The sequence below is a fragment of the Xiphophorus couchianus genome, chromosome 23 (genome assembly GCF_001444195.1).
Source record: "Xiphophorus couchianus chromosome 23, X_couchianus-1.0, whole genome shotgun sequence".
Lineage (NCBI taxonomy): Eukaryota > Metazoa > Chordata > Actinopteri > Cyprinodontiformes > Poeciliidae > Xiphophorus > Xiphophorus couchianus.
Window position 1 is genome coordinate 23,974,696 of NC_040250.1, and position 23,593 is coordinate 23,998,288.

Genomic DNA, 23,593 nt, shown 5'->3' on the forward strand with positions numbered 1-23,593 from the left:
TTGTTGATTTGCGACAATTTTCAAGTAACGGCATAACACAGGAACGCATTCTCATAGATTGATAAACTGAACATTAAACACTGGAAGTGGAAGACATTTTAAGTATCCAAAATAAATAATCAAAACAACAAATAAAATACATTTTTAAATCTCTGTAAAACAAAAATTGGGCTAGTTGAGGCCAGAGCACCAGACTGAAGACTTTGGTCATCCAGTTTTTGATTGAAAGAGAGAGGCAAAAGAAAAAAAACAACAACTATAAATCATGTAAAATAAAATTTGTGAGTTCATTTTAATTTATTATGGGATTTTTGTTTATTGTGACAGGTCTAGTCATCACAGCAATACTCCTTCTTGATGCTGTTTGCAAGTGTTCTTAGGAGCAATAACCTGAGAAGCAGTTTTTATAATAATCTAAACAGATTTATTCTCAAAATGGAGAGGTCTAAAAGTCGACTAGTTGGTCTAACCTCTGGTTTAAACCGCCTTTTCCTTCCTCTTTACAAAATTGCTCTGCTGTGTTTTGGTACATCACATATGCCCAGTTTATGGTTGTAAGTTGAAAAAAAAACCATATAAAGATACAAATTATACAAATATTTTCATAAAACATTGTATATGACGTCATCATATCCCTAAACCTTAACTTCATTTCTTCTGTAAATAAAACATCTAAAGCATCCTGACTCACACCTTGTGCCGTATTCTGCACCACGCCAGTCGGTCCTTTCCCGTTGCATCGGTTCCCCGGTCTTCCTTAACTTTGATCGGGCCCCTCCACCTCGGCTGTTTGGCCCCGCCTTCGCGGCCCCATCCGCAGGTATCCCAACCTCTTCACCTTGCCAGTTCATTTCCCTCCTGTGGTGGTGCTCAAGGTCAGGCCTGGAGCGGGCAGGGGTTTGCATTAATCACACACACACACACACATAACAGACAGACATCACACACATCCAGGCGAATCCATGCAGATTAATCCCCAGGCTGAGCCATGCTATTCCATTAATGTCCCAGCCCCGGTAATTAGTGCATTAGCGAGAAGTGTGAGCGATGACTTGGAGATGACACCACCTTTTAATTGGTGTCATGCTCCTCTCCTGTTTGCTGGTGATTGATCTTCCTGTTGACGTCACCGAGGCGATCGCGCCAAGACGCACGGAAGGCGAGCGTCGATGACATGTTCGCCTGTAAATCAACGAAACTCACATTGGTCACAGACTTAATGTCTCTGTCGGGGGGGTTGGGACACAGGCCGCCACATGATTAGGTTCATTACATAACGATTCTGCAACTTTAATGAATTAACTAGGAGCCGGTGACAGCGAGGGGAGAAAGAGAATTTACCCCAGTGTGGTTTTGCGTTTTCCTCGCCATCCTCAAATAACCGCTCAGATTTCTCCTGGACTTATTGATTTCAAGTCAGTCCCTCATTAAATCAAATTTAAGCGGAGGATTTATTCTCATTATCATAATGGAATTCAGAAGAAAATCATTTATTCTGCTTTGAGAGCGTGATAATTTATTCCGAATATATTCGCTGCATATCTGGCTGACCTCATGCACTGAGGTGGGTAGTTGTTGCATGCTAAATATATTAGCGCTATAAAAAAAGAAAAAAGATTTTATGTTTAATTTATTTTCAATTCATTTTGTTTTACATTGAAAACAAATAAGCAGTTTTCAGGAATCTATGACAGCATAAAAAATATATTTAATAAATAAATAATAACTTCTTTTGTAGAGTCCTCTTGTCTGCCATGTTGCAACAGGAGTAGCATGCTAATTTACGTTATGTCAATACTCCACTTTATTGATAGTCATTCTCTTAAGCTTTTGGCTTTTTTTTGCCTAAAATTGTTATATCTCTGACCGATTTAAAATTATTATTATCATTATTATTTATCAAGAAAGTCAGTTTCCGAGACGAATTGCGATTGGGATCTGTCAAAAATCTACCAATTTATGCTAAAGTAGTAGCAGCTTTAAAAAAAAAAATATCTCTATTTCATCTGTTTTTGTTTAGATTTTGACAAAATGTTTCATAAGAATAAGACGAACAATATTTAATGGCAACTTCTGGCCAGTTTTTATGACACTTTGGACAATTCATCTTTCGTCAGTTTGAAGTCTTTGAGTTTGGAAAGCTTCGTTGTCATCCTACACTTTAGCCATGTTTCCTGCATATATGATTATTGGAGCGAAAATGCTCACTCCGTCTTTTTGTGTGTCCCTAAAAAGTGTTCACTTTTTACACTTAAGCCTTTTCTTGTCAAGAAAACCTGTTCTGTTATTATCCATGAGGATTTTCAGGCAGTGCTATGATGGATGCTCACCAAAAAGTCAATATAAAGTTTGTATTGTGACGTATTCATGATCAAACATTCGGGACTTTGTTTACTGGCACTAAAATATGTAGTGGTAAATTAACTTTCACCTTTTTTTGCTTAATGTAAGTCAGAAATGTTTTCCCTTAAATAGCAATAATAGAATTGATGTAAGTTTTGTTGGGGTGTGTGTGTGTGTGTTTTTAAGTGAAATGGGTAAATAGTGACTTCCTGTCAGTTTCGCACTCCAAAGACTGCTAACTGAGTCTGGGCACTCCAGACATTTAATATAAATATGAAATATTCCCTTATAGTTTGTGCCAAGCTGGAATCAGACATCTCAGCGTTGGCCGCACTCTCCCCCCTTGGTAAAACTCATGTTAGTGCAGCGGTTACATTTGGCAGATCTCTTCCCCGGTTTTCTTTGTGACGTAGGGCCAAAGCTGTCTTGCGCTCGCAACAATCGCCGCCTGCTTCCTGCGTGCAACAGAGCTCACAACAGAGCTCGCCACTGATCTCACGCGCCCCTCAACAAAACACCGAGTGATCGCCGGAGTCTCCGTCGGGCCTTCTGCAGCCGATTGTGAACACGGTGGCGCGGGCAGCTCTTTGAGTCGCTCCTCCTCGGATTTATTTGCAGCCTTTTAGTGCCGTCTCCGTCAAGTTATGTGGGTTCTTTATTCATTTGGGGGGAAAGTAACTGGGCAAATAACGAGGCAACAATATTATGGCTCATATTAAGGTTTCTAATTAACACAACAATAGGACGATGCGTGATTGCTGAGATAACGCCGTGCCTAAGTGATTGCAGCGCGTGCCCCCTGCAGTGATTAGTGAAGGCAGTCCTCGTTTCTTCTTCTTCTTCTTCCTTTGCTGCCCTCTTTCCACTCCTCCCATACCCCCTGGTGTTGCAAAGGCTGTGAATAGCTTTGTTAATTTGTTTATCCCCCAAAGTGCCCCTCCCTCCTGCAGTCGTAGCTTGTTATTAAGCAAAACACAGCCATCAGATATGAAGAGCCGGCATTGCTGCGGCGAGCGTGCGTGCGTGGGGCGGGGGGGGGGGGGGGGGGTGCATTAATGGATATAAAGGAGAGATAGAGGACAGATTAAGATTGGATCTGTAATCTTGAAGAATATTACCGCTGACGGCGCTACCTGTAACTCCGCTGCGGACGCTCGGGCCTCATTTGGGATGTAAAAAAAAACAACAAAAGTAAATCATTTGGAGCATTTTCTTTCACAATTAATGTCTTTCTGTTTAAAAAAAATGTTAAAAAATTGCGATCTTCGCTTGCTCTGTCGTATCCGAGAAAAGAAGATTCGTTTTTGAATGATAACCGTTTCTATGGCAACAGGGGGAAGCTCCTGACGCAAGGGAAATGAGCTAGTCAGCAGCAACCTGCAATCCAATAATCAGCACCAAATCACATTTCAGCCAATTGCACACGCACACACACGCACACACACACACACACACACACACACACACACACCGACACACACACACACAGACAACTTGTGTTGTAAACCAAAGATCTTCTTTATGGTTCTGCTGTGCTACATGTTGCTCCAGGGGACCTGGTATTTTCGCAAAGAGCCAAATGAGTCATTAGTGGCTCAGAGTTTATTACTTTAATGTGTGTTGTTTTTTGTTGTTTTTTTTCTGTTCCCCTCAGTAAATCTAGTTTCGCAGTTTGACGGTGAATAAGCTGCAGAAGCCGAATGTTAATCGCAGAGGTCAAACGCAGTGCAGGCTCCAGCTGCGGACAAGAGTGGCGGGGCGGGGGAAGAAGGAAAAAAAGAAAAGTGTTCATTAGCTACGGCAAATGATTATTTCCTTTGAGATAAATCTGAAGATTACCTCCTAATTAAGTTTTCCAGACCCCGAGGTGACACCTTGCAATGATTGTTGGGAGCGAGACACAGGACTGGAGCTCAGGCGCATTCAGAAATAAATGATTACGCCACACTTATCTTGTTAGAGAGGCCCGGTAAACATTTCACATTTACAGTGCCATCGCAAAAGCATTTATCCTTTTTCATAATTTTTAAGCATCACAGCCAGAAACTGCATATTACCGGAATTTAATCGGCGCAAAGTAGAGCATAATTGTGAAGTGGAAGTAAAAGGATTCAACTTTTAAAGTTGTTCTCAAATAAGAATCTGAGGTGTAGTTTGCATTTATATGTGCTGAAATCCAGTGAAGCCTCGGTGCAATTTAACCAGTAAATGTGGCTGTTTTGCTCCTTCAGGCCTCAGGAGTTTGCTGCAGAGCATTAGTCAGTAAACAACATCAGCTGTATCGTTACTTTTTAAAGCAGTGTAAATCAAGAACAATTACGATATAGAAATATATTGTATAATATAAAGAAAAGTGCTAAAGCCTCAATAAAAGTAAATGCAACCAGTAAATGTTGCAGACTTTGACGGATTAACTGGTTTCGCATATTTAAGAGTCTCGTTTTTAAATAGTTTTAATTTACCGAGCAGATAAATCCTTAGTGGCTGGAGCTGAGTTGTTCCTGCTTAATCTGTGTTTCTCCTCCAAATGTCCTAGCGTGGCTTGTCTGTCTCAAAGCTCCAAGCTTATTATAGCTTATCATAAGTGAACTGCTTGCTCAACGCTGCGCTGCGTTGTTGACCATTCTGGCTGTGAAGTTGAGAAACCGCAGTCAAGAAGTGAGGAACACGGAATACCAACAATGCTCTTAACAAGGAGAAAGCACACCTTGAGGATTCTCGTTTGTTAAATACGAATCCTACCATCAAAATCCTGGCACAAGTGTTAGAAATACACACTATACTTGGCTTTACACGCACATGAGGTTTAATAATATCCAAAAGGTTTTAAAGTGCTTCTTTGGGAGGCGGTTTACAAGGTTTTATTTTGACCTTTCTTCTAGGAAAGCATTTGTTAGGTCAGACGCTGATGTTGGATGAGATGGCTTGGCTCACAGTCGCCGCACTAAGAGCGTTCTGTCAGGCTGAGGTCAGATCAACCCAAGTTGGTCACTGGAGATGGTGGTAGGAGTTTGTTCTATAATTGGTAGGTTGCCGGTTCGAAGCCGTGCTCAGACTATCTCAGTCCATGGGCAAGAGACTTTGGACAGCCGGTGGCGTCGGTGCTTGATGAGGTGCTGTACAAGTACATATACAACATGTACAATATGTCTTAGTGGACATTGCTGTAAGCACTGGTACATGATCGTGAGGGGCCACCAACATGACTTTCCAACATGAGCTTCTATAGCATCAAGAGTTAGCGAAGCGGATGAGCTAAGATCTTGGAAAAACAACCAAAAAACATTTTCTTGATACTTGAGTGAAGTTGGAACACCCCTCCTTCTTCAAATCAGGCAAAATTGTGCACAAACGTTTGTGCTACGTTTGTGCAGCAAACATTTTTGTTTGTGCTGCTATCATTTTAAAGATGGTAAGAAATGTTTCCAGAGGTCATGAAAGGTCAACCAGCCCACCCTGCCTTCTTCAAACCAGACAAAATGGGTGTCAGTCAACTCGACTACATTTATGTGCTGCTTTGGCTTTGAAGATACAAATATTTGTGCGTAGCACAAACGTTTCACACCATTTTTGTCTGATTTGAAGAAGGTGGGGGAGCAGCTCCACTCAGGTAAACAAACTTCACTCAAGCAAACAACTTCGTTGACCTGAAGACCACATTAGATTTGGAGTTCAGTTTTCAGTAGTTCATCTTTTACACACTGTGCATCCTGCTTTTGTTCCCCACTATGTAATTTTTCAGCAGTGGCTGGTTACCTTTGTTTCCACAATGTTATGAAACCAATAACAATCGCCTGGGTTTAGTGTAGCGGCAAGAACATTTTATGAAAGGACTCATTTTATGGTGACATCTTGTTACAGAATAAGACCCTCTTATTCTTTCTGATACAGTTTTCATGCCGAGGTTTTTATTTTATTTTTTTTACACCTTTGACCAAGAACATTTTATGATCGTCTAAATTGGTGAGCATGGAGGACTGAGCAAATATTTTTAGCAGTGTAAGTGTGATGATAAACTGATGGACTTCAAGGTGCAAACCTGCTTGAAAAGGCTGAATAGAAAATATTCTCTGGTAGCTACAACAACGTAAAAAATAAGATATTTTAGTGGAAAGCAGCTTGTAAGCTACTGTAGGTCTAGCAAAACACATGAAGTATTTTAATTTGAGGAAATACAGAAAAAAATAGTTTATTTTGACTTTACGTTTGCTACAGATGTGAGAAATAGTCAAATCCATAGAATTAGCATCATCATCTGTTATTTTCTTGCTAATCTTAAATGGTTTAATATTCAGCAAATATGCAGAATACTTATATCTGTATTATATTTAAAATGATCTAATATTTAATATTTCACATGAACTGAAAACGTTTGAGCAAAACAAAATCAGGTGTTTAGTGAAAAATTGTTTTAACAGTAGGACAGTGAAAGAAAATTGAAGTTCTTGTCGCTTGTTACCTATTCAGTCAGCACTTTTTTTTTTAATTGAAAATGTAAATAAACAGTGTCTTAATAGTCTATACATATTGTTTAAATAAATCTATTGTACTGAACATAAAAGTTTTTCAATCTTTCACAGTTAATTAAACACACTCTTGTCACACATTGATTTAAATCTTATATGCCAACTATAGAAGAATTAACCTCAGAATTGATTTTTGCTTTATGCCACTTCTGTGTGATTCACAAACCTGTTTACGTACCTAACAAAGTTTTCATTCAAAGTGTACAGTAAGCCCAGACCACTGTGGCTTCTGTTTGATCTAAAGATACAGTAAATATACAGGTCTAAATCAGCAATGAAATTCATAAACATAACATAATAATAAAAATAACATGGACTTGTATCTAAACCCTGAAATCAGTTCTTTTATTTCCTTAGTGGGTAGTTTGTTTTAGCCACATAGACGCCTAGCATAGGCTGTTATTTTAGTTAAAGCTGTAGTTATGGGATTGAATTGAATAAAATAACCGTATGATCACATTTCCAGTTGCTAGGGAGCTTTTTAAAATAGAACAAGGCAAACTTTAACAAAGCAAACTGCAAGAATAGAAGAGAGTCAAGGGCAATTATTGGGATTTGTAGCTTAACGGGTTTGCTTTAGGTTGCCGCTTTTAGTTTGACGGACATGAAATTATTAGCCGAGCCGACCAAGTTGGAGGCTTAGCGAACTGAGCAACACGTTGAACGGTGAAGAGATTCACATTAAATTGAAATCTTTGCCTCAAACAATTTCAGACTTTTGAAAGTGTAGAGCTTTGCGTGTGGGCATATAAATGTAGGATGCCTGACAAGATGTGGTTCTAATGTGAGACAAAACAGTGAACATGCTACCCAGCACAACTGCCCCAGGCTCATGTACTTTCTCTTTAAAAAGAAAAAAAAATAATAATATATACATATATATATATATATATATATACAGTACAGACCAAAAGTTTGGACACACCTTTTAATTCAATGAGTTTCCTTTATTTTCATGACTATTGACATTGTAGATTCACACTGAAGGCATCAAAACTATGAATAACACATGTGGAAATATGCACTAAACAAAAAAGTGTAAAACAACTGAAAATAGCCCTTATATTCTAGTTTCTTCAAAGTAGCAACCTTTTGCTGTGATTACTGCTTTGCACACACTCTGCATTTTCTTGATGAGCTTCAACAGGTCGTCACCTGAAATGGTTTTCACTTCATAGGTCAACCTGCCCTGTCAGGTTAATAAGTGGGATTTCTTGCCTTATAAATAGTCGTGAAAATAAAGAAAACCCATTGAATTAGAAAGGTGTGTCCAAACTTTTGGTCTGTACTGTATATATACAGAAGGTTGCTGTGGCTGTTGGAGAAGTTTTGGATACTGGTAGTGCCAACGTAAGAAACAGGCTAAGACTACACTGAGGCCAAAACGTCGTACAAACATTAAGAAGTGATGGATTGTGCAGACACGTGTCACAGGCCATTTAATTCACGGCTGATTTGCGAAAGAAGTTTTTATTGTTTAAAAAAAAATAGTACTCCATCACAAAGTGTGGAGTGGGAGTAGCAATCGAGTGGGAGTGAAAAAAAATAATCTAAAGTTTGAATTTATTGCTTCATCGTTCATATAAAAAGTCCTTCTGATTACATTTGAAGTTTTGCTATAGGTGCAATGTAATTACAGTAAACACATCTCAGCAGAGAGAGCAGAGCGAAATACTCCTTGGGCTGATTTTTTTTTTTTTTCCCTTCTTTCTCTACAAGTACAAAAGACAAAGAAGCAAAGAGTTAGAACAAATCCATCTAGGGCCAAAGACGTGATAAATAAAAGGACAGTCCGAGTATAAATTGGAAAAGTTCAAATGTTTTCTGTGGAGAAAATCCACTGCTTTTATTTACTTTTATTGAACTTTGCCTCAGTGTGTTCTACCATGCACTGCAACCCTTCAGCTGCTGCAAAATAATAAAAAAAGTATTTATAGAGCACGTTTAACTTTTTGTAAGTCTCTTCTTAAGCTAACTAAAACCAAAGCAGAAAAACAAACCAACCAAGATATAACGGTATATCAGTTGGCATGCAGCTCTCTCTTTTTATCAATGTTTGTAACCAGAATATTTTGGTCTTTAGGCCACTGGTTTAATGTCTTTCAAACTACAATAAAATAAATATCGAATGTGCCAACATGTTTTCTCGGTTAAGTTATTTCTAATTTAGATATTAATTTGAAATTCACTTCAAATGTTGGTTAACAAGCCAAGAAATCCTAAGAATAAACAGGAAAGTAATTAGTTATAATTAATGGACACATTTGTTTTTTTTTGTTGTTGTTTTTATCTGGATCGCAAGTTACTTACTGCAGTGAACAAACAGCAAAAACGTACAGGACATTTTTCTTAAAAAGTATTTCATACTTTGTGAAAAATCTTTTTTGGAATAATTCGCCTCAAGACGTAGATCTCCTGCATGGAGAAACTGACCCACTCTTTCATGTAAACAGTCTTCTCATCTTGAGAGTTTTCACTGCCTTCCAAACATTTTTCATTGGGGTTGTCTGGGCTATTAGCCGTATTTCCATGAATGTTTTTTTTAAGGCACATTTTGAAGTAAAGAAAAGATTGATGGATGTGTAAAAATTCAAAATAACATCAACTTTGCAAAAATGTCTTTATGCTCACTTGAGGTGTTTGTTTTGGAGGGGGGGGGGGGTTTCGGGGTTTTTCTGAAATAGAGCTAATGTGCTAACGTCGCAAACATTTACCTCACATGACCGGCCAGCATGTAACATCCCTGATACTGGTTGACATGACAGAGAAATTACAACTTACCTGATAGCAACACATTCCTGAAAACCTTTCCGTTTTTCTGAGATGTGCGGTCCATGCTAGTTAGCGTCCCCTACTTCATGTTTATTGCAGTCATTCTGATCGTTGCTGTGGAAACGATTGATCAGTTCTGCATAACTCAAACGCAGGGGTTAAAAAGTCATATGAGATCAGGGTTTCCCCCGGAAAACCTGCTAAGCTCGGTGGTCGGGGCGCCGAGGCAGACCACCGCCAGTCCACTGGGTTTTTGTATTTAAAGATGTTAAGTACACAGGAAAGGTACAAATATTACTGGGTAATTACATGTTACGGGTAGTTAAAGCATGATGGGCCACCAGGCTTATAATACACTGAGGGAACCCCTGATAATCTGTACATCACTGCCCACTTAATAATGATATATTTTTAAATAAGCTTTCTAAGAGTATATATATATATATATATATATATATATATATATATATATATATATATATATATATATACTGCATGTATATATATATAATGTTTTTACAGTCATGATTTTAAAGTGTAGCAGGAAGCCGGAGCGCCCGGACAGAAACCTGCAAGTTTCTTTTTGATATTTTATTCATGAAATGTAATTATAAAATGTATTTCTGACATTTTGTAATTAAATGTCAGAGATGCATTTAATTATTTCTGAGCCTTTATTGTGAAATAAAGGGTCTAGGGGCCTTTATTTAATAGTAGTAGACAGCAAAGTGGGTTATGAGAGAGGGGATTCAAACCCAGGACTTCGCTTTCGAGAGGAGGGGCTGGAGAAACCGTCGCATTAAATCTTTTTACCCGGTCTTTCTCTTCTTCCTTTCCTGTTGATAAAGGTAAATGAAGCCCCTTCTGAACATGACGATGTAGAAGCAGTTGTGATAGTTGGTGGACTCATTTTAAGCGATAAAAAAAGAAAAGGCGTTTGATAAAATATGGAGCCGCCCTATTGCTGCACTATGATTTGGAGGCGAGTTATGTTTTTTTGTAGTTAAGTTTTAACTGAATAAACATAACCACATATAATAAACATATATAAAAATGACCTTTACATATAGTAGTAAACATTTGTCAACACATGTCACCTCTGATGTCCACCGGACTCTCAGTTGCCATGTCAACTGTTTGGGATTCACCTCCGTTCTTACGTCACCGCGCTTTCTGATTGGCTACCTGTCACATTCAACAGGCTGCCTTCTCGCTCCCAGCCAGGGAAAACCCCACAGGTTTGAAAACCCCACAGATCGGGCACATTCAACACACCACACACTGCAGGATGTTGTAGGATTGACGTAAAGGGAAAATCGGGGCAAAAAAAAAAAAAGGCTTCAGCGGGAACACCAAATGCAGAATCATTATCTGACGGTTTCTCCTGGCCTCTCCCGGGCCGCAGCAGAATTGTTAAGTCTTGACCGGTCCACTGTAATAAAACGGTTGGAGACCACTGGTTTAAAGGGTAATTTTCATATGCAGTCCCATCTCAACCTTACACAAACAGACATAAACATGCAGTGAATAAGTCGATTTTCAATCAGTTTTCTGCACCAGTTATTAATAAACACTGAGGCTCTTTCAATGTGAATACCTTTGAAATTTTAAATTGACATTTGTGACTGTATACAAAATAGACCAGCAAATGTTACAGTAAGCATATTGCGAGGGAACGCAAAAGAAAAATGTTTCCTCATGTCTCCTAGTCCAGAAAATACGGTAATTGAGTTATTATGGCAACGCCGTGACATTCAGAAGTTAAGAGATATATCTGTATGTTTTGAACATATTTATGAAACGCTTCTTGTGCGATATATTGATAATGAGGAACTTTTTTAAAAAAAATTCATTAAATGCTCACGACTGGAATTGATTAACATCAGCTCTTCCATAAAATTTGCTTGGACCACAATCCGTCCGCCTCCCAAGCCATAATGGCATAACTCCAATAAACAGCTGAAATTACACAAATAGCATATTACAGCGATCATGGTCCAGTAGACCAGGGAAACAATCCAGTTCTGTTTCCCAACTCAGCGGTGCAAAGTCCAAAACAATGCTCATCCATCTCACAGCCTTCAGCTCCCGGAACTTCACAGCTTCAAATATCTAATTTGAAATACAGCATGACATAAAACACCAACAGGCAAAAATCTCAGTAAAACATGACTTGTAGCATTCCAAATTTTAGCGCTGTGGCGAACTTGTGACTTGATTTACTGTTGAACAAAAACTGGGATTTTATTAGATTGTCATTTAAAAAAAGAATAAAATCACGACATCAATCATCATGTTGAAATAACTTGATTCCAGTGTTCAGGCTGACCGCCCTGATATGCAGTTTGCTGTGTATTTCACACAGAAGCAGTCGGTGAATCAGTTGCACAGCGGCGCGCTCGTTCAGCCTGCGTGCAGAGGATTACAACCTGTTCTGATAACAGATGGACGGCAGGAGGTCAGTGATTGTATACAGAGGTAATGTCAGGGGATCGGCTGAGCCCGGCTGATGGCTGTCAGAACGAAGCCGTCGAGGTGCTGATTCGGCGTGGCGCCTAATGAAACGTTGCCTCCCATCAAAGTTATTTAAACAAGTGGCTGCCTATTGTCTGCAGCCGATCAGCGGCAATCTTCCTCCTCCATCGCACGGCTCTGTCAAGGGGGGCAACCAATTATCTACTCAGTATTGCTGAGTGGGTCGGACTGGCTGCTGCAACTTGTTTCCAGTAAGTCCTGGAGACTAGCGACTATTAGGAGTGTTCTGGCTCGGCACACTGCAGTTGGACACAAAAGCGCTGTCAGAGAGTGACTCAATCACAGCCTCTGTGTTCGGCGCCGTGCAAAAAAGCCTTTACGCTCTTTACTCGAGCAGATGTTTTTCCAATCCCGCGCATAATTACTGCGCGGATATGCGGGGATTTCACCTTTGACACGCTATAAAATGTTTGCAATTGCATGTACGTGGGCGTATTAAGATAAACGTGAACAGTATTTTTTATAGTGTATGTTCTGCTCAGTGTACTGTCTGCAAACAGATAATTAGTCTGCTCCTACAAAAAGAAAAAGGGGGGGAGGAGAAGCAAACATTTGGAGGAAATTCTTCCTTCTTCAGAAAGTTTTTACATACCATGTTCATTTTTAATTATTTTATTCAAGAAAACTATTCTGTTTGGTGATCGATCTATCTATCTGTTTGTCTGTCTGTCTGTCTATATGAGGTTGAATTTAACAATGCTTCTTTTTTTTTTGCTAATAATCCATAACAAACCCCAGTCAGAGAGCAGCTACTTGTGAACTAAGATCATATGACACATAAATTATTATTCAATATAAATTATTGGACTTGACCTCAGAAGGCAGTTGGTTGCTCTGGGTCTTATTCAGGAATACCTGAATATATTGTATGTATAATATGAACGCAATACTTTTCAGATTTCCTTTTTTTTTTTAAAGAAAAGAGACAATCGTTTTTGTGTAACAACGCTACGTGGGGTAAATAGCATGAAAAATTAGGTTGAGGTTGTAGGAAGAGCAGCGCACCAATGAAGTCCTCAACCAGCAGAACAACAACGGTGTTCGACCCTCACAAAAACCACAGAAGAACAAAAAATAAACAAGCTCCTCTTAAAGGCACAGCACAATTGATTAACTGTAGATCAACCTCAGTAAATGACTGACCCTGTATGTCACCACATTATTAAACGTAGCTGCAAAAATAAATCGCCTTCCATTTTCATTTTCAATCCATGCGACAAAGTTGTAGTACTTTGTCTTGGTCTAACAAATAAAATCCAATGTTTTAGGTGTTGTGATTGTAATGTGATGAGCACCAAACATGAATTATATGACTTTGTTTGCCTGGGATTTCATGTTTCTTAGCATTAAAGAAAATGTGTGTGAATGCCAGCTGCACCCCGCCCGCTGCTTCATGCCTCATTGGTGCTGGTATTGATTGGTCCACTTTCTCTTTGTTTCCACTCCTCTATTTTGGTCATCTCGACGCAGCTCAGAGAAACCCGCTGGCCTTTGCTAAAACTGCCCTAACAGTTGCACGAGGCTGTGGTAAAATTGCTTTAAATGGCCAGACAGACGGTTTCCGGGAGGCTGTGAATGGTGAGGGAGCCCTTTGGTAAAATGTCTCCAGAAGGTCAGAGAGGCTGCTCGGAAAATAACCCAGATATCTCCGATAGTTCACCGCGCTCGGGCACGGAAAGCGCGCACGGCAACTCGCATCCGGATCCAATTTCTCCCTCTCTCATGCCTTCTGATATGTTCTCCCACCGACACAGTGACAAACCTACGCACAGGCATATTTGGATTGAACCGTACAGTATGTTAGCAACAGTGGTGGTGGGCGGTGTCTGTTGGAAGGCCAGCGTTACACGGCACAGATGTCCTGCCCGTCCAAACGAGCCGCACACTTTCTGCTTTCAACATGACTCAGCTTTCGGAAAAAGGGGGGGTCCGAGTCAGTGACATGGGCGAGTGGGAGACGAGCTGAGAGAGGAAGACGAGGAGAAGGCGGAGGGGGAGGGAGGGAAAGGGTGCAGGTGACAGAAAAAAAAAGAGAGAGAGGAGGCGTGATCGGATCCGAAAAGGGAGAGAACGAGAAAAAGATGCATGGAGGATGCAGCTGTGTTGCGCACTGGCTCTCTAGCTGTGACTAACCAGATAACGGCGACGACCGGGTTCGGCTTGGTAAACAAACACGACGATACTCAGCACATCTCTCCGATTGAGACGAGCGCTGGGTTCTTCATCCAGCCCCGTTCTGCCGCCTTATCCCCTTATCCAAATAAGGCCTCGCGCTCAAGAGGGGGCAAGGTCAAAGCGTACGAGTCGCCGTGTCTTCAGCAGCAGATTGAGCTCCCGAATTAAAATGTCAGAGAACTCCGCGCTTATGCATGCAAACAGACACACTTAAACAGTCATGACAGTGGAATTAGTTGCTTTCAAGGAGTTGATGGAGGAGTGGGGAAGGGGAGAGGAGTGAGGAGCCACTTCAGGATCTGCTCCTTTTCAAAGTGAGGCGTAGAGGTTGGAGGGCAGGAGAGAACCCCTTTTCTCCCCCCCCCAGTACTCTGATATTAAGTTGGACTCAGATTTATTTTATTGGCTCTGAAGTCCCTTCTCTTCCACATTTATTTTCCTCATTTGTCTCTCTTCTCTCTGTCTCTCTCTGTGTGTGTGTCTGTGTCTTTCATCTCTCTCTGTTCTGGTTTCTCTTGTTGCCTCTTTTTCTTCCCGTCCCTCAGAAGTTTAGGCTTAGCTGGAGGCTGACACAGCCACACACAAATTCTGATGAGCAGCTGCCTTTACTGTATATATGCTAAGCCACGCGCCGACTCTAATGACAGATGCTCTTGAAAGCGTTTGCTGCCGGGCAAAGCGAGCTGCAGTCTCTGGTTGTCAGACGGGATCTGGTCTGCGGTTAGCTAGACGTGAACACGGCGATCGGAGCGCTTCGGCTCGCGCGAGAGTATTGATAAATCATTTTTAACTGACTGCAGCGCTACCTTGGTTGAAATGCATATCGATGGGATAGTATATTCACAGTCAATCTCAGCCATTGTTGCCCTGCAGCGAAGTCCAGGACTTGCTCTTTGTGTAAGAGGCATTAAATTGGTTTGCACGAGCGCACGCACACACACACATTTTTCCTTATCTCCTACGCTTTCTCTCACCACAAGTGTGAAATTTAATCATCACTTGAGCCCACAATCCTTTCTATCTCATCTCGAGGCACACACAAGCCCGACAACAACAGCAACAACTGCAGCGATGGCTGCAGCTCAAGATTACTGCTGCCTCCGACAGCTCAAACAGAGCAGACTGTCTGGAAAGCTCATCTCCTCCCAAGCTGTTGTTTAAAACGGCGCCATTAGACACATTCAATTAATGTGTCTTCGGTTGTTAATGTACAGCGCCTTGCGATGGTTCCTACCTGCTGACATTTTTATTTATTTATTTAGTTGGGTTTTTCTTGCATTTTGATGTTTTGCAGCCCTCAGCGACGGTGCGTTTTGTTGAAATGTGAAGCGATCGGCACACCATGAAGCTGCCACCAGCGTGTGTCAGCACAGCGGATGATGTGTTCAAGTCTCATCTGACCAAACTGCAAACAGGATTTCTTCTGGCTCTTCTGTAATGGCCACATTTGCTGCATGACTGATAGTCATCCTGTCGACACCTTTTCCCACCTGAGCTGTGGGTGTCTGCAGCTCCTCCAGAGCTACCAGTGCCTTTTCGGATGCTTTTCTGAATAATCGCTTGTCGGTTAAAGCAAAGAAGGGCAGCTTTTGGCCAAAGGCAACTCAGGACGCCTCCAGAAGTTAATAATGTTCATGAAGTTAATAACATGTCTTGAAATTGGGGACAAATAAATTTATTTGAATTTGAATTACATCCATTAAGGTATCGCACATCAAAACAGATTTTGATTGAATACAGAAATTAAATAGAGTGAAAAAACTAAGTTAAGAGTAGGCAAGTTAAGGGTGTGAGCAGTCCTTTGAGTTAAGATTATGTCTGCAGAACCCAGCTTTTGGGTTCTGCAAACCCAAAAGCTGTGCGTTTACAGTTTTTCCCACGCTCTTTCCACGAAATATATTTCATAAACAAACCCTGGTTTAAACTTCCCCACAACTTTGCCATTTAACCTTTGGTCTTTGTGATGCCTTCACAGGTCAGCTGTTTTCAAACATAAACTGAATCTATTGACTTAATTAGGTCAATATTATTTGTATTGTACATTTCAGCACCAGTCAATTATGAAACAGGAAGTAAACATTGCATTTTGTCAAATGCCATCATCAAAATCATCAAGCAAAGTCACATCAAATATGTTGATCAGTGTTTCACTTGCTACTAATCCAAAGGCTTTTAATTAACTCAGTGTTTCGGCTGTTTTGCAGTTTTCTGGGTGATTATTCCAGATTTGTGGTGCATAGAAGCTGAATGTAGATCCACTGCTCTGGATCCGCAAATGACTATTTGGACCTTCGACAGTGGCTCTCACTTAGACTAGAGCAATAAAGAAACATGAGACATCTTAAAAATAGATATAACAAATGTATGTCTTAACTTTTTCAGTTTTTCATGAAATAATTGCATCTAATTTCCACAGCAGAATGACACTAAAAGTGCTAATCATTTTTATGTAAACTTATCTTTCTTGACATGAGGCTAGAAACTATGTGCAAATACAACATCCTGTTTAAGAAGCTGTAGCCACATGAATAAAATTACTAGATTTTCTGCAGTAGGTATTCATCAAAAAATCTTAAGATGTCTTTTTAAAAAAGACCAGGTATTACTTGTGGCTCCAAATCTGTTTTATTTTGCCGAGGGACAAAAACGTGTCTTTGGATTGTGGAGGTCGCAGACCTCCTGTCCATCTGAAAACAAAACAAAATCTAATTCACTGAAGTTTGTAGTTTTTGAATGTGATAAAAACACTGCACTTTCTCTTGCTCTCTTGTTCACAATTCCAACTCCTGGATCCTTCTCTTCTTTTAGCGTGTCTGTAAAAGCCACATGAGGCGGGCTCTGTCTTTGAACACTGAACTGCCTCGGTCTCTGCCGATCCCGTGTTCCTGCCCTCACCCTCTGCACTCGTCTCTCGGTGGGGAAGCCGAGGGTAAAGCAAGAACCTCCCTCCGCCCTCGCCCTCCTTCAAGCACCACCGTCCTATTACCTCTGGCACTCATCTCGCTGTCACACTGATCAATGATTCATGTGCGCGAAGGCCCCGGCCTGTTAGCTCTCTGCACTGCTGCTTATTGCCACCACTGTGCCTGCTTCTCTTCCCCTTCCCCAGTTTATAATGACTGGACTCACTCTGGATCTGCCTCTGACGTGTGACGGGGTTGGTTTTTCTTTCTTTCTATTTTCTCTTTCTTGCAAAACCACGAGAGAGTCAGAGATGGACTCGGACAAACGGATGGACAGACAGGCATGGTGGTGATGAGGCAGGAACACGCTGAGCGCACGCTGCTCACACAAATGGCCGCACGCTGCGTCCCAGAGTGTTTCTGGGTGACTGTGTGTTTTACGTGTCCACGCGAAGGAGAAGGGAAGTTGAAATTCATCTCAAATGTTGTTTCGACTAAATCTGAATTGTTTTTACAGAAGAGCAAGTAATTTAGTCATAAAAATCTCTCTGAGCTTAGCTCCACGTTTGTAATACATACGGTAAATCTGTCCACTATTCCCAAATGTCATGCTAACTTCCAAGTTGTCTCTTGTGGCTATTTACTGCAATAACAGCTTTATTTGTCAATTTGCCCAGCAGTACTGGAGCTAGAGTAATATAAGACCTCAATGCTCAGCTGTGGATTAGTTCAGCCCTGCGTGGGAGTTTTGATTCACTAACTTCGGGCCTTTGGAGATCGTCGGGTTTGTCCTTTAATCCAACACCTGCAGTTGCTCATTTGACAATAGCAAACTCAAGACATAATTGTGGACAATGTTATGGTTCACAATGACAAACGCTGTCAAATCATCTGAGCCAACTGTTCACACAACAAATGGCAAATGTTGGTGCAAAAAGAGAAGTCACAACGTTGCCTTATTGTCATATACATGGATGAGAGAGTTTAGATCAGACCTATAAAACATTCCTCCCAATCCAACTAATTAACTTTAATTATAGGCCCGACCCCAGAGTGAACCTGACATATTTGTTTTATGGATGCCTATTCGTTTCTTTTTAAAGCCACTATATTGCTTAGTGAATTTCCGTTTCCTCTTGTTTACGTTCATTAGCTGATGCGTTTCGGTTCCACAACGTGCTCTTGTGCCTCTGTCGACGAATTGAAGCAATACTTACAATAATCCACACAAAGTCCGATCAGTGGTGAACTTTACTTTTCTCTCAGATCCGAGCGCAACTCGTCTTGGATGTGTGATTGATGGGAGCGGAGCCACATGCAGTGCACCGCCTTTGTTACGGTCTGATTAACACCTTGCGCACTTTCTTTACTTCCTCAACATGTTAAATTATCTTCTCTTTTATTTACACTGTAACAAGTAGATTAACAGAACTTTATACTGCAGGCGTATTAAATGCCCCATAGAATCCCAAGCCCGACTCGACCCAGCCATCAAGTAAATAATCAGAATTTTCATTCGGGCTCTTGCCGTAAAGCTAAACTCTACTCTGAACATATTTCTATTGCCAGTCGCCAGCAGCTGTTGGGCCATAAGCCTAAGCCATTGCTACGCTACTCTGGATATCTAGTAAAACCGTTATTTTTTACAGTGTTTGAACGATAAAAGTCGTAGTAAATACGACGTGACAACAAAACGCTTTAAAATTGCAAAACAAAACATGGTAATGCATAATTCCTGTTAGATCTGACCAGCAGTTTTACACAGTTTCTCTGACCAGCGAGGCAGGCGGCACATCGGCTCCAGTTGGTTCTTTGTGATGTCAGTGGCAGCTCATCAAAAGGGGGCAAATGAGATATTCCTCCTGTCGCACAGTAATTAATCGCGCAACAGGCCCTACCTGGTTATGGCAGCAAATTGGACCAGCCATGACAATTATAAAGAAACTAATTAAACGAATTAGTCCCCCCGCCAGCGTCTCGGACGCAGACACAAACAGTTGCAGTAGAGAGAAGCAGATGCCAACCCAAAATACAGGCGGACCTCAGGACGGGGCGCAGACCGAAGCCCAGGAGCCCCTCAGGGTCTGATCCCTTACCAAAGCATACCCAGTTACTAGCTGCTGCAGGTTACAAACTGGAAGTACTCAGTTTAATGCCCCAAACCTGCCTGACCAGGTGGAAAACAATGATCTCACTGGTCGTAACAGAAGATATATTGTATCCTCCTTGTTCCCTCGTTGCTCCAGTGTTTCTTTGGGTGTGTGCGCACATGCTTGGCGCCTGCAGACGCCAAGTGTTCTTGCGAAAGGTTAACAGCCATGAAACAAGAGAATGATGAGCAAGAGCAGGATCTGAAGGGCTTTTAAGAAGGTGTGGAGTGGTGAAGAGGAGAAAGCGAGAGAGCTGCTAAGGACTGCTGCTTCAGAGTCCTGCCTGGAGTGGCTTATGCTCGGCTAAAAGAGACGGTGGTGGTGGTGGTGATGGTGTTGGCGGAGAGATAAGGGGTGGTGGTGGCGGCGGTGGGTTATCCGGAAAACAAGAGGACCAAGAAAGGCAATTCAGAGGAGAGGAAGTGAGAAGTATGTGGAGCACGGAGAAGCCGAACGGCAGAAACGCTAACTACGTTCGTTTGGGAATAACTTGTCATACCTCACAAAGCACTCTCACAAACTAATTTATGAAACCATGATAGGCTGTTCCACTCCAGTGCGGAATATAATGCGGTTCGAACAGCGATGATGAATGCAAACCCACATTTGGCGCCGCAATAGTATATTTTATGTTTAATCCTAATGAAGAGAGCTGATAATGGGCTGTTGCTCGAAGGAAATCTCCGCTGGATTCGCTCTCCTTCCGTCGTCCTTAAATAAAAGTGTGACTCTAAGCGGCGCCGGTATATTTGCCTGTCGAGTTTCTCTTCAGCCCTGCTTCCTGTCCTCCACCTGCCTGCCCACGACGTCGTCCAGGTGGTTAGAATCGACTGTGCTGAAAACCAAATCCATGAAATTGAATGTATGAAGCAGATCATTTGGTGTTGCTGTTGGACATACAATTTTATTTAGCAGTTTTTTCTTCTTCTTCGTGTGAGAGGAGGGTGAGAGTGAAAGAAAGGAAGAAGAGCGAGTGAGAGAGCGATTGTGTATTTTCTATTTTTGGTTCTTTCTCACTGTTTTTCACTGGGTGTTTATGTTACTTGTTTAGTTGTGATTTTGTGTCAGTTTGTCACGTTTTAAGGCGTTTTTTTGGGTTCGGGTGTGGCCGTCAGGCATGGTGGTTGGTGATGGGGCTTTCTTCATGCTGACACAGAAGAACGGCATCAAGGTGGGTGCAGCGTGGAGCGTCTCCATGCAGCGTGGAGGAAGTGTTTGGCTGTGGGGGGAGGTGATCGGACCTGGGTCCATCAAGTCAGCAGCTTGAATGAGCGGTGCTGTCGTTTTGTTTGTGGAGAAAGTGGAGCAGGCTCAACAGTCGGTGGAAGCGGGCGTTTCTGTGGATGGTTTGTTTCTGCAGGTTTCGTCGCTGACTTTACCTGCAACTAAGGTAACACTGTCAAACGTGCCTCCGCTCATAAGTGACGAGTTTTCGATTAAAGAGCTGTCTCGGCACGGGAAGGTGGTGTCACCAATTTAAAAAGTTCTGTCAGGGTGTAAATCACCTTTGTTGAAACATGTTGTCTCTCACAGGAGACAACTGTTCATGTTGTTAAATCGACGAGATGAGGAACTTAATTTGCGCTTTCGTGTTAGATTAGATGATTTTGATTAAATCTTGTTTGCTACGTCTTCTAACATGAAGTGTTTGGGTTGTGGTCAGGAGGGCCACGGGCCGGTGCTGCTGAGCAGGTGGGGGCCCACCTGGTGAGGAGCCCGCAGAAGGTATGAAGGTTCAGTAGTGGACAGTGAGAAAACTTTGAAAATGAGTGGATGTGTGGGGAAGGATGAGAGCCCGGTGTTGTGTGGTGATGGGGTGAATGAGGGTGAGGGTGAAAGTGAAGTGGGGGAGAGAGATGGTGTGCAGGGAGAGCAGGAGGAGGGTGAGGGGCGATGAAGAGCATTTAGTGTGTGGAGATCAGGGAGGGAGAGGAGAGGTGGAGGTAGATGGACAGAATGAACGTTCAGGAAAGAACAGTGTTGAGTCGGTTTTTAGAGCTGGAATGGAGGGAGAGACAGGTGAGGCAGAGGAGGTGATGGAGTTGGAGGCTTCTGCCCCGATTAAGAGGCGAAGAAAAAGGAGGAATGTGGTGGCTGCTGTGCAGATCAGCAAGCTGGCTGCAGAGAGGAAGGAGCTGTCGGACAGCAGCGACGCTGAGAGCTGGTTCTCTGACACCAGTGAGGTTTCTGTGTCTCAAACTAGCAGTAAAGAACCAAGATGCCCTGTAGAATCTTTCAGAACATTTTTACAGCAAACTAAAGGATTTAGAGGAATAAAAATCAAAAGTTATTTTCCTACTTTAAGATCATTTTATTTCTCAGCAAGATATCAAAGGAACAAAGAGGCATCAGGTTTATCGGATCAGGAAGCTTTTAGGTTAAAGAAAATAATGTTTCTTTAACAGAAACATTATTTTCAGAAAACAGTTTTGATCAGAATGATGCACAGTAGCACTTTAATATTTTTATAGGTTTTTGGTGTGTTGGTTTTACCCAATATGGATTCTTTTAAAGTAGCATCTTTGAATCTTAACGGGGCGAGGGAAGCTGAGAAACGTGCTTTGATTTATCAAACATTGAACCAAAAGAGAATTGATGTCATTTACCTACAAGAAACTCATTTAGCTGAAGCAGACTGGGTCAGAGAGTGGAGGTCATTTTTTAAGCTACGGTCCTCCCAGAGTGCAGGGTGGGCTTCCTGTTCTCTAAGGCTTTCAGCCCAAACTCTACCGAAGTGGAACACGTCGTTCAGGGGACGAGTCTTTTAGTCAAAGCAAAGTTTGATCGTTTTAACATGGTTTTTATTCATATTTATGCTCCCATTACCAATGCAGAGAAAAAGCGTTTTTTTGAAGAAATTGGGGAAAGGTTGGGTGATTGTGGGTCTGAGGATTATGTTTTTATAGGCGGGGATTTTAATTGTACTGAAAATGAGTTTTTAGACCGTAATCATGCAGAGCCGCATCCAGCAGCCCAACATGCTCTGCGACAGCTGGTCTGGTCTCACGGCCTGGTGGACGTATGGAGGAGGATGCATGCAGGCTCCAGGCAGCACACATGGTCCCACTTTAAGGAAAACTGAATCTCTTTAGCTCGTCTTGATCGTATTTATTGTTTCAAACACCATTTTAACGTGTTTAAAACATGCCAGATTTTACTGGTGGCTTTTACGGATCACTCGTTGCTTTTAGGTCTTTTTATCAGAAACATTTTACCCAGAAGCGCTTACTGGCATTTTAACTCAGTTTTAACTTATGATCAAGGTTTTAAAGAGATTTTAAGTTATTGTTGGACTGGTTTTAGACAGAGGAAGTCTGATTGTACCTGTCTGAGACAATGGTGGGACTATGGGAAAGTTCAAATAAAACTGCTGAGTCAGCAGCACACTCTCAATGTCACCAGTGACATCACCGGATCTATCAGAGATCTGGAGATGAACATCGTGGAATTAGAACAACTTAGTGAATCCACAGGAAATCAAGAGCACATTGAAGTTCTCAAATCTAAAAGGCTAGTTTCAGCAAACCTGCTGGAAAATAAAGTCCAAGGCGTAGTGGTCAGGTCCCGGATCCAGAACATCACGGAGATGGAGGCTCCATCTGGCTTTTTCTTCGGCTTGGAGAGGAAACACGGGCAGAGGAAGCAGATCCACTCTCTGCTGTCGGACACAGAGCAGCAACTGAGTGAACCAGGGCAGATCAGGAGGAGGGCTGTGGAGTTTTACCGTTCTCTGTTCCACAGTGAATACAAAGAGAACGAGAAACTGTTCAGGGAGTTCTGGAGTGAACTGCCCCAGGTCTCCGAGGAGACCAACACCGAGCTGGAGCGCCCCCTGGGGCTTCAGGAACTAAACACAGCCCTCCTCAACATGCAGGGCCAGAAGACTCCAGGCATTGACGGCTCACTGTGGAGTTCTACAAGGCCTACTGGGACATTCTGGCCCAAGACCTCCTCGGTGTCTTCAAAGAGAGTCTGCACACTGTTCACTCCCTTTGTCTTGCTGCAGGGCAGTCATCACCTTGCTACCAAGAAAGGGGAACCTGCAGGACATCAAGAACTGGCGCCCTGTGTCCCTCCTCTGCACCAACTACAAGATCCTGTCCAAGGTTCTGGCCACGAGGCTGGGAAGAGCTATGGAGCAGGTCATCCACCGGGATCAGACCTATTGCGTCCCCAGCAGGTCCATGGT

The 23,593-nt window shown here is 42.0% G+C and overlaps 1 protein-coding gene and 1 long non-coding RNA gene across 2 annotated transcripts in view; one reads left to right on the forward strand and one right to left on the reverse strand.

Moving 5' to 3' along the window:
• tenm1 (teneurin transmembrane protein 1) overlaps positions 1-23,593 on the forward strand; it is a 287,438-nt gene that overhangs the window by 112,460 nt on the left and 151,385 nt on the right. The gene's annotated exons all lie outside the window — the stretch shown is intronic.
• Positions 8,347-9,744, reverse strand: LOC114139766 (uncharacterized). Its single transcript, XR_003594507.1, has 3 exons — positions 9,651-9,744; positions 8,724-8,777; positions 8,347-8,581 (listed from the first exon to the last, which is right to left on the reverse strand). It is a non-coding gene; the product is annotated as an uncharacterized LOC114139766 (long non-coding RNA).